Genomic DNA, 12,212 nt, shown 5'->3' on the forward strand with positions numbered 1-12,212 from the left:
CTCTTCTTAGAAACAATCCCTTACCCTCTCACACTCGGTGTATATGTCTGTTTTTATTCCTCTGTGTTTGTCAATGTGGTTCAGTTCCCGAGAGGGTGAATATATTTTTACCAGCATAAACCTTATTCACAATAGTTGTGCAGCTTCATATTAAAATGTTACAGAGAAAAATATCAGGATGAAAGATGGAAGAGGAGTTTGCAATGTTTGGAAGGAGGTGCAGCTAAGAAGTGGGAGACGTGAACGATGTTATTGATGATTGAGAGGAATGCATTGCAACCTTGGGGATTTTGTAGGTCGATTACCTTCTTCACTTTGAAATTCAGAACAAGCTGAGGCTCTAGGTGGAAAGCAGCAGTTGTTTACATGTATGTTGGCATATGGAGCCCTTTTTTTCTGTATGCCCGGCTAGCTCAGTCGGTAGAGCATGAGACTCTTAATCTCAGGGTCGTGGGTTCGAGCCCCACGTTGGGCGCTGTAACATTTTTTTTAATCTTGCTGCTTTTAAGGGAAAGCACCAACCGAATCCCTGCGCCAGCTGTGAAAGTTACAAGGCAGACATTTATCACTGAAAGCAACCGATGCACATAAAATTCAAAGCAATTTCTTGTCGCATTTTTTTCTGCTTCTGTCCCTGCTTCTGCTCCAGCTCCCGGGTCAATTAGCTGCTTGATGCAGACACAGTCAGTTTATGGGAATGTAAGACACAATACGATAGGTTTGCAGACCATAGAGTAAAAAGACACCAGGATCTCAGCTTCCTGATTCTCCCAGATGCTGATTACAGGAATGAGCACAGTGCCCATTACCGACAGTCATACTCTCCTTCCAGTCTTGTGTAGGTTGTTCAGCTTTGAAATTGTTCATATTTTCACACTGGATTTCAATGTGAAGAAAGCAGAACTGTGATAAGCTTATATTGTTCAGCAGATGTACTGAAAGAAGCTACATAACAGGCTGATGGTAACAGTGCTCTTTGGACACGGTGTGCTCCAGTGAAGGATTGGCACGATTAATGTGTCGCTCAATTAGTCTCGTGACAAATCTCATACTGGAAACGACAAGAAAACTCTCTGAGTTTGCTCCGTGTTTACGTTTCAAAAGAGCCGAATACAAGGTAAGATATTACATCTCGCTGGAATGGGCTATAAAATGGCAGAATGATTGTGAAAGCAGCCGTGGTGTTGGAAACCATAAAATTATAGAAAGTTACAACATAGAAAGAGGCCATTCGGCCCTGTGTACTGCTTTCAAAAAGCAGTTCTCATTGTTTGATCCATCAGGAGCAATATTTGTGCCAGTGCAAACAGGAGGCAGCAAAGTATATCCTTCTCCCACCCATATTTTTCCTCGCACCAACATCACTAAGGTCACCGCTCTGCAACCAGCCCTTCTCTTGTCCTTCTTTCATTTCTTCACTCTGCGTCTGTGTTTGTTCTCGAACCGTTCCCACTGTTTCATTTTGAGCTCTGAGGCAAAAATTCAACTCCCCCTCCACTGACTCCGGTGCAGCTGTTAAATGTTTTCAATCAATAAGTTCGCAACACTCGTTTTTAAACATTTCACAAGATCAATAAATTTTCATTCCTTGACCCAGAACTCAACCCCGCCTGAGGCGCTAAAAGCACCGAATCCTAACCACTGGACCACCAGAAAAGCTGTCAAGTCTTCTTCTGGTATGGCTTATCTACGCTGCTTTTACCATTTAAAAAAATATTTCAGACCTCCTTTACCACAAAACTGCATGTTTAGACTCAACACAAACCAATTCTTCAGCCAACAAGAACATTTGCTGTGAGCTGGAACATGACATCGACAATGAGGTGAAATCGTCCCACAAGCTGCTCATGTTCAACTTACAACTTCCAAAACCCTCCAACCTAATTACTGTGGGCCCAATGAAAGCGGTGAATCCGAGTCACTGGAAACCAGAGGAACGACCAATAAGGCTTGAAATTTGGATTATGGAGCTATTTTTGACATTTCTTTTCATTTTAGATCTCTTTCACCAGGGACAACTTTCTCCTGCCAAATGATCTGTTTAGGCTGAACACAAGTGACTCCTTCACCAATGAGGAGAACCATTGCTGTTGGCTGTAACATGAAATCTATACTTTCCCCCTTCAAGACAGTTCTTAATGCCTCCCCCTTTGACCGAGCTTTTAGTCACCTGACCGAATATGTGACTCGGTGTCACACTTTGTTCTATAATGATCCTGGGGAACGATTTGTGACGTTTCATTAGGTTAAAGGTGCTTTTTAAGTTGTTGTTGTAGTCCATACATAGAAAGAGACAAACTCCTCTTGCATCTTTCATCCTGATATTTTTCTCTGGAATAAACACAGACATATACACTGAGAGTGACAGAGGCCTGAGGAGAAACAAACACCCAGAAAACAAGAATGTCACCAACTTGTCTAATTATTGTTCCATTTCAGACTGGAGATTATGGTGAATGCTTGCAGATGAACAGAAATGAAGAAACGAGGAAGGGAAGCAGGAGAAACACGCGAGAGTGTTTGGAAGGTTTTTATTCCATTTCCCCAATAATTAATTTTAATCTGGAGGCACCTAAAGGAAGGAGCAGCGAGGTCGGCAGGATTCAAGCCTACATAGGGAGAGTGCAATGGATTTTAAATCCATTGTCTTCACCACTCAGCCATGATTACAGACCTTATATCGATTTTAACCTTTTTCATATAAAATCATAGACAGGTTTAACAGACAAATAGGACATTCGGCCCCACACATTCCCAGTCACCCTGCAATTCCTACTATCTCTCCTCGTTCATCCTGCCAGGAGGTACATCTTAATACGTTAACAACCACAAGCCCAGACTCAGGTGAAGTGACTGAAAGAACAAAACAGCTGAAACATTGATGGCTTGGGGATCCGAACCCATGAAAACAACGAAACCCAAGCCAATCTCGTTAAAGCGTCGAGCCACGCTGCCACCATCAACAGTAAACCAACCATTGCCTTGGGTGGTGTCGGCTCTGAATTAGAACATAACAAATAGGAGCAGAAATAGACCATTTTTCCGCTCAAGCGCCTCATAGTGTCAGAGAATCAGAGCCAAGGCGACACCACAGATGGAGGCCATTCGGCCCGACTCATAGGAACAAAGGACTCAGGGACAGGAGTTGGCCATTCAGCCCTTTGAGCCTGCTTCACCATCCGATAAGATCATGGCTGATCAGGCTGTGGTCTCAACTCCTCTTTCCTGTCTGTCTCCACCTCCCCCCCATAACTCTTGACCCACTTGTGTATCAAAAATATGTCTAATTCTGCCTTGAATAAATTCAATGACCCAGCCTCCACTGCTTTCTGGGGAAAATAATTCCACAGACTAACGACCTCTGAGAGAATAAGAAAATCTGCTCATCTCCGTCTGAAAAGGGAGGCCTCTTTTTCTTCTGGAAACTAACTCACCTGGCCCCACTCCCCCGCCTTTTCCCCGGAGACCTGCATTTTCTGTCCAACTCTCCTTTGAAATCCGTGATTGAATCTGCCTCCCCCTCACTCTCAGGTAGTGCATTCCAGATCCTAACCACTCGCTGTCTAACAGAGAAATCCCTTTAGAATTATCGGCTTCGGGACAATCAGAATACTCAGTAACAGACAAAACACCGAAAGGCTCGAAGGGAGACGGCACCGGTTGTAGGAGAGCTGGTTCCCGGTGACATGGATATGTCTGCAATGGGTGGGATCAGACGGTTTCCATGTATCCACAATGAATGTCCCACCCTTAATTTGGGAAGAGTAAAACTGAGAGGATAATTATCATTCGGGTAGCGGCAATCTGAAGCTTTCTCTCGTTGAGCCATTGGTTCAGGATATCTTACATCGTGCAGGCATTTTCTTAAGTCTCTGTGGCGCAATTGGACAGCACATTTGGCTGTTAACCGAAAGGTTGGTGGTTCGAAACCACCCAATGGCGAAGCTATAAACATTTTCTCCCCATCATTACTCATTAATGCTCTGGTTTGTTCTGGGGCCCTGAAACCACAAGAAAATCCCCCCACGTTGCAAACTCGGCTGTCGCCCACTGAGTTCCCACACGAAGCTTTGCTTATGGATATTCATTTCAGATATAACAAAGAATATGAACGATCGTGAACCTCCATCTAAATCAATACAGATCAACGAGGCTATTGGATTGGAACAAACCCCCATCAATTAATCGCCTCTTTCTCAGCTCCACGGTGAGTGAGAGAGGAACAAGTGACAATATTCCAGCCCCGCACTCTCCAATCACCCGCTGCCAGCGGAAACATCTTCTTATTTTGCTGAATGTTATCTTCAGAAATGGTGAAGAGCGAATCTAATGTGGCTGCAAGATCCAGCATTCAGTTCACATTCAACAACAAACAGGAATGGGAGCGATGTAACTTTTCCACACAGCTGGGTGATAATGTTTCCCCGAGCATCGAATGGAGTAACTTGCACATGTGAAATGAGCAGGGTAACCACAACGCTACAGGAACATTTCCCTGCCTGGATCCCAATGGAGCTGTCTGGAATGTTAAGTGGTGACGTCATGCAGCAGCACTTTGGGTCTTTGTTTTGAAGAAATGGAATTCGGCTGATCTCATTAGGAATGCTGGAGACAGACTGATCAACAATGTCATCATCAAATGGCACAGCGCAGTAAGATGACCTTCCACCCATTCTATTTATAACCAGCCTTTTACAAAGATCTTGCCAATTAATCCCAATTTCCTTCTCTCTTTCCATGAATCAGAATTTTCTCCCTTTCAACTATTGCCAAATTCCTTTTCAAAGAAGCAGTTTCTGTAGAATCCATGCAGTTTGCCTTAATGAACATTTTCTTTACACAATGAAATTAAGAATTGGACCAGGGTTCTATCTGCAGTTTTCGATATTAATATAAGTTATTTATGCAATTCGTTTCATGGTGAACTTACAAAAGGTGTTTATTCTGATCAGACATGTCCTCAGTATTTTCTCAGTCATGATGACCATGAAATTATCACTGACTGCCGTACAAACCCATGTGATTCACCAGTCCTTTAGGGAATTTAATCGGTCGTCCTTACCTGGTCTGACTTGCATGTGACACCAGACCCACAGTGATGTGATTGATTCTCAACTAACCTTTGAAATGGTTTAAAAAGTTACACAGCTCAAGGGGAATTGGGGATGTGCAAAAATGCTGGATAACGATGCTCATGAAAGAATGAAGATCCCTGATGAAGCGCGATACAGAGTAATTTTGCACCATCTCTCCCATTCCCTCGTGTTCAATCATAGTATCAGTTGCATCTGTCTTTACGATGACGCTAATCTTTGGATGACACTGGTAGTCATCTTTCAGTCAGTAAGTAACTCTGAATTTGGATTTGTAAACTCATTAATTTCTGTTGTTGACGAAAGGAACTGTTAGTTTTTTTGTGCGTAGTCAGTTTCACCCCTCCTGATTTTGAGAATGTTTTTTGCGGCTTGGTGAAGGGCAAATTTAATGTGGCGGCGAGAGACTATATTCAGTTAATATTCAACAACAAATGTGAATTATGGAACTTTCCCTCACACTTGGATGTCTAAATTTCAATAATGTTTCTACCCATTTCCAGACAGGGGGCCTTTTGCATGTACGTGATAACCACTTGGTAACTACAGAAACAATGGGCAGAACCACAGGGACTGACTTAGGATATCAAACCGTGCAGTCTTACTGCACTTCCGAACCCTGTATTATGGAAGTACAATTCGGCTGAAAAACATAGCCATGCGGCAGAGAAATTGATCTAACATTAGAATCATAAAATGACACAGCACATCAGCAGCTCATTCAACACTTCACACACGTGCGAACTATCTTATTGTAATTTGTCTCTTTTTCTGTCTCTTTCTCATAACCGTGCCTTTTGGAGAAAATCATTCAAAGCCTGGTGAAGTGTCAGTGTCACATGGCTGTGAGATAATGTATTCGGCTACTGTTTAGCAAGAAACAGGAATTGTACAACTTCTTACAATTAGATGATTCAGTTTTGATAACGTTTTTGCCAGCTTTCGAACCGGTGACCTTGCGCATCTGAAGTGAATGTGATAAACACTACTTGTTTATTTGTTCATTTATGGGATGTGGACATCGCTGGTGACGCCACTACACCACAGAAACAATGTGCGAGAAAAAGCCAAAGGGACTTGTATTGAATTTCAAACTGTGTAGACATGCTGCACTGCAAGATCCTGTTTTACACGAATAGAACTGGGATGGGACATTTTGGAATGCTGCAGAGAAATTGATCTAATTGTAAATTGACACAGCTCATTAGGAGTCCATTTGACCCATCGGGTGTGTGCTTTCTTCAAAGAGCTATCCATTTAGTTCCATTATCATTCTCTTCCTTCATAACCCTGCAGTTTTTTTTTTTCCATTTCAAATAATTGTCCAATTCCCTTTTGATAACTCTGTGTTCAGAAACACAATATTGAAAGAGGTGCAGGAGCTTCTGCAGTGCCCATGTTCAGTGTGTGAAAATTAACAAAGTTTCCCTGACCCAATGACATGGAGAGTTGAACTGGGGATTCACATGTTGTCTTCGAAATAAAGAGGAATATTTATTTATGCAATTGATTTCCTTTTGAATATTTAAGTGAAGTTTATTCTGACCAAGCACCTCCTCATTTTTCTCAGTCGATAATGTAATTCCCCTTGTTGTACAACCTGTTACAGAAGCTGTTATAGAAAAGAGGGAAAGGTTTGCTGCAGCTACACACAGCCCTGGTTAGATCACACCGAGAGGACTGTGTGTAGCCCTGAACGGCACCTTATAAAGGATCAGTATTGGTCTTGGAAACAGGGCAGTGCTGATCCAGCAGAATGTCAGTTCTGGAGAGTAAGTGGACATTCTCCCCTCCGTAAATTGAGGCAATCCAAAACAGCTGCCCGTGTCTTCAGTCACAGCAAGTCCCATTCCTCTACCACCCTCTACCCGCTGACCGACATTGGCTCCCGGTCAAAGAATGCATTTAATTCAAACTTTCTTCGCCTTGTGTTCAAATCCCTCCTTGTTCTCGCCCCTCCTTATCTCTGTAATCTCCTCGAACCCCACACGTCTCTGAGGTATCTGTGCTCCTCTAATTCTGGCCCCTTGTACATTCCCAATCAGAATCGCTCCACCATTGGATGACCGTGGTTTCACTTACTGAGGCCCCAAACTCTGGAATTCCCTCCCTAACCCTCTCCGCCTCGACCTCACTTTCCTCCTTTAAGACTCTTCTTAAAACCCACCTCTTTGACCAAGCTTTTGTTCATATGGCCAAACATCTCCTTCTGTGTGTCAGTGTCAGATTCTGTTACATAATGATCCTGTCAACCATCTTTGGTGGTTTCATTACGTTAAAGGCACTATCTAAATGTAAGCTGTTGTTGTAATGGGGCATATAGAGAAGGAGACAAGCTCCTCTTCCAACTTTCACCCTGATATTTTTTGATCTGAGTTTGCACAACGAATGTGAATAAAGTTTGTTATGTTTAAAATGTGTCCAATCCCTTGGGGAACTGAACCACATTGACACACACAGACCAACGGAAAGAAGAAACCACGGGAGTCTTTGCGTGGTTTTGATTCAGTTTATCCAATAATTAATTCCAAGGGCACCTTATTAAAATCAGGAATGATGACAACTGTAGCCAGTCGGATTTGTACCTCTTTGAGGAGACCCCACAGGATTCCAACTCCATCCTCTTAAACACTCCGCCAGGAACACAGGGCCGATACTGACATCACTGCTCTTTGTATAAAATCAGAGACGGCTACATCAGACGGTCATTCAGCATGTTGTCTCTCTGGAAGAGCAACTCAACTACTGTAATTCCACACCCCACCTCTTCCCCACAGCAACTCTCCTCGTTCTTTCTGTCAAAATACAACACCATGCATTCAATATGAGGTGGCAACTGCTTGTCCTAATGGGGCTGATAAATGTTTAGCAGCGGTGGGAGTCGAACTCACGACTCCATAAACACCTTAAACCGCTCGGCCACGCTACCACATGGGTGGAATTCATTAATCATTCCCTTCACATGTTTTGGCACTGAAATAGAACAAAAGCAACAGAGAAGCAATAGGCAAAATACTGCGGATGCTGGAAATCTTAAACAAAAGCAAAAAATGCTGGAAAAACTCAGCAGGTCCGACAGCATCTGTGGAGAGAAAGACAGAGTTAACGTTTAGAGTCCGTATGACTTCTTCAGAGCTAAAGGGAAGTAGAAATATGAAGTCCTACTTCCCTTTAGTTCTGATGAAGAGTCATACAGACTCGAAACGTTAACTCTGTCTTTGTCCCAACAGATGCTGTCAGACCTGCTGAGTTTTTCCAACATTTTTTGTTTTTGTTTCAGAGTAGGATTAGGTCATTCGGAACCTCAAACCAGCTCCGTCAGTTAAACAGCACTTCGTAACAAACAGAAATCATCTCCACTCAAAAACACAATGAGTTGCAGTGAAGGGTCGGCACCATTTAAACTCAATGAACTGGTCTGGTTCCAAATCTCCTGCTGGAAATGACAAGAAAACCTTTCACTGAATTCACTCCGGGTCTTGACTTCAGAAGGACAGGACACAAGGTAACAAAGTACATTTCGACAGAATTGGTTATAAAATGGCAGAATGACTGGGAAAGTGCATCCGTGGTGTTGGGAAAGATAAAATTATCGAAAGTTCCAACAAAGAAAGAGGCCACTCGGCCTGGCGTGCTGCTGTCAAAGAGCAGCTGTGATTGGTTGACCAGGAGTGGTCAATTACTCTTCCATTTCACACTGCGAATTTAGTGAATGTTTGCAGATGCACAGAAATAAGAAACACGGGGTATTTGGATGTTTTTTATTCCAATTAACCGATAATTAATTCCACAGACCGTCAGTTAAAATCAGGAATGATAAGAAGCATAAACTACAGGGTTCAAACCTGCTTGAGAAAACTCCAGCCGATTTCCAGTCCATCGGTTTAACCAATTCGCCACAATACCTAGTGAAAGTTCGCTATTGTTTGTATAAAATAATAGAATGGAGACAGGGAGTAACAGAGAAAAAAGATTTTCAGTCCGTGCCATTGCCCCAACCACCTCTCCCCATTCTCCCAACCAAAATGTAACACTGCACAGGTCAGCCGCCCCCTGGCCGCACGGAGGATTTTTTGGAAGCGTCTCAAACAACAAAGTTTGGCAGCCGCGGGACTGGAGCCCAAAGCAGGAAAGCCTCAGCCAGCATCTTAACCCACTCGGTGACTCAGTAGCACATTTAGAGCAGAAACAACCATTGCCTTGACCGGCATCGGCTCTGAATTAGAGTGTGGGAAAAATATGATCAGGAATGGGCCATTCGGCCCCTCGGGTATTCTCAGCTACTTAATAAGATCATGTGACAACTTCAATCATCATCCGCTTTGTAACATCCGGGTATTTAGTAGCTGAACAGTCTCCACACAAAAAGAAACAGAAGGAAATGTCCTCTTGCATCTTTTAAAACATCGCTTTTGTTTTCTCTGGACCATCTTAATCTGAAGCCAAAAAACTATTGTAAATAATGTTTGAGTGGTAAATACGATGAACTGAACCAGCTTGACACACACAGAGGAACAGACACAGACATAGACACCGAGAGTGACAGAGGACAAGGGTTTGTTTCTAAGGAGAGACAAACACCCAGAAAGCAAGCCTGACACCAACCTGGCTCCGTTTTTGTTCCATTTCCGACTAGAAGTTTCGTGAATATTTTTGTGAATGAACGGAAATAGGAAAACGCCCGAGTGTTTGGATGGACTTGATTCAATGTAACCGGTAATTAACTCTGTAAACACAGAGTTAAAACCAGGAGTAATGAGAAGCGGGAAACCCCAATGGATTTGGACTCTATCGCCTTCACCACTCAGTCACCACGACTGACTCAATGCACAGGGTGATGTTGTTAGTATGAAATCATGGGTGGCTACAGCAGAGAAGGAGAACATTCTTGTCCGTGCCGGCTCTCTGGAAGAGCAATTTAACTCATTCCATAACCCTCGTCTTTTTCCTCACAGCAATTTATTTTGAATCTGTCTCTCCTCGTCCTTCCTGTTAAAATGAAACACCGCACACAAACCGTACAATTCGATTTGAGCTGGCACTTGTTCAATTCGCTGTTCAAGCTGCTCATGTAGAACTTTCAATTTCCAAAACCCAATAACCTCATCACTGCGGCTCCTGTGAAACTGACAAGGGAACACGGCAGAAATTCATCACTGAAAGTAACTGACACACATCAAATTCTAAACACGTTTACCTTGGTAGGAGGCTGTGGCACAGTGGTACTTTCACTGGTTTGGGATTCTGGGGATCAAATCTCACCATGGCAAATGGTGAAATTTGTTTTCAATGAAACATCTTGTGATCATCACTAATGGCAGTAGGGACGAAAATCTGCAGTCCCAGCAATAACTCTTATATACTCTCTGGAAGAGGACTGACCTAGCCAGGGACTACCCACCGATCCAGTTTATGAACCCAATCTTTCCCTGGAAATCAGGGAATGGGAATGTAAGACACGAAAAGGGTTCACAGGACCTGATTGTCCCAGACACTGATCATAGGAATGTGCACAGTATCAATTATCCACATTCTTGTGTATGTTGTTAAACTTTGAAATTATTTTGAACTGATTTTCAATGTGAAGAATCGGAATGAGCTTATTTTGTTCAGTAGATATACAAGAAGGTAAATGCTCAAGTGCAAACACTGCGAGTTTGAAACTTGAGTGAATGGTTCAGATCATATCTGCAGTTGTACTAGTCTGGTTTCAAATTCAGTTCCTAATCTGTTTACTGTCTGGAATTCAAAGTGTTGGATAGAAGGGCAAGATGTACATCTCGCTAGATTGAGCTATGAAATGCCAGAATAACTTAGAGAGATGCAACCGGGGTGTTAGGAATCACAAAATGACAGAAAGGTACAGCAAATAAAGAGGCCATTCGGCCCTGAGTGCTGCTTTCAAAGAGCAGTGTTATTGATCTGAATATTCAAGGGTATTCGTAATTTAGGAAGGATGGGCAAAAAGGGAAAGGAGGCGGGGTCGCACAGTAAATAACGACAAGATCGGTACTTTCGTGAGAGAGGGTCTTAGATTGAAAGATCAAGATGTCGAATCAATTTTGGTGGAGCTAAGAAACGAGCAAGTGGCAACAAACATTGGTGTGAGTTGTTTATTGGTCACCAAACTGCAGTGGCAATGTTGGGCACTGTAATAAATCAGGAAATTAGAGCTGCAAGTAACATGGGTAATACAGGAATAATATTCTGCTGTGCACCACCAGCTCTATAGTCAGTGCTTTGTAATCCATCACAGCCCTTCTCTTTCATTTTCACACCCTCTGGATCTCTTCTTGACTTGTTGCACGTGTGACATTTCCAGCTCTGATGTGAAACTTTAACTCTCACTCCCCTAACTCTGACAGAGATGTTTTGTGTTGCTTTCAGCCAGGAAGACAATAACATTGGTTTTAACAGTTCGCCCAAGGGCAGTAAATCTCAATTTCCTGACAGGGAATCAAACCTGAGGTGCAGCAGTGAAAGTGCTGAACCCTAACCAGTCGGCCATCAGGGAAGCTGCTAACAGGGCTGGAAATTTGGCTCATGAAGGCTGATTTTGGCATTTTTTCATTCCCGATCCCTTTCACCAGAGATAAATTTCTCTGACCAAATGGTCTGTTCAGGTTGAACACAATGAGCCAACGAGAAGAACCATTGCTGTTATCTGGAACATGAAATCGATAGATTCCTCCATTAATACAGTTCTTGGCCTTTGACAGAGCTGTTAGTCATCTGACCGAATATGTGACTCGGTGTCACACTTTGTTATATAATGATCCTGGGGAACACTTTGTGATGTTTCATTAGGTTAAAGGCGCTTTATAAATATAAATTGTTGCAGTTTAACATACAGAGAAATAGACAAACTCCACTTTCATCTTTTACCCTGAGAGCTTTTCCTTGTAACATTTTAAAATGAAGTTGCACAACTAAAGTAAATGAAGTTGGGCTGGTAAAATGTGTTCAACCCCTTGGGGAACTGAAGCACATTGGCACATACAGAGGAACACACACAGACGGATACACCGAGTGCGACAGAGGCCTAAGGAGAGACAAACGCCCAGAAAACAAGATGTCACCAACTTGGCTCAGTTTTTGTTTCATATCCGACAGGAGACT

General features: G+C 42.8%; 1 long non-coding RNA gene, 1 other non-coding gene and 1 pseudogene across 4 annotated transcripts in view; 1 reads left to right on the top strand and 2 right to left on the bottom strand.

Annotated features, from left to right (window-relative positions):
* The window catches only part of LOC144698296 (uncharacterized), an 869,665-nt gene that overhangs the window by 564,826 nt on the left and 292,627 nt on the right, over positions 1-12,212 (bottom strand). The gene's annotated exons all lie outside the window — the stretch shown is intronic.
* Positions 1-12,212, bottom strand: part of LOC144698261 (uncharacterized) — a 79,154-nt pseudogene that overhangs the window by 45,429 nt on the left and 21,513 nt on the right. The window lies entirely within an intron of this gene.
* trnak-cuu (transfer RNA lysine (anticodon CUU)) lies at positions 403-475 on the top strand. Its single transcript has one exon. It is a non-coding gene; the product is annotated as a tRNA-Lys (tRNA).

This window comes from Cetorhinus maximus, chromosome 23 (assembly GCF_964194155.1).
Source record: "Cetorhinus maximus chromosome 23, sCetMax3.hap1.1, whole genome shotgun sequence".
Lineage (NCBI taxonomy): Eukaryota > Metazoa > Chordata > Chondrichthyes > Lamniformes > Cetorhinidae > Cetorhinus > Cetorhinus maximus.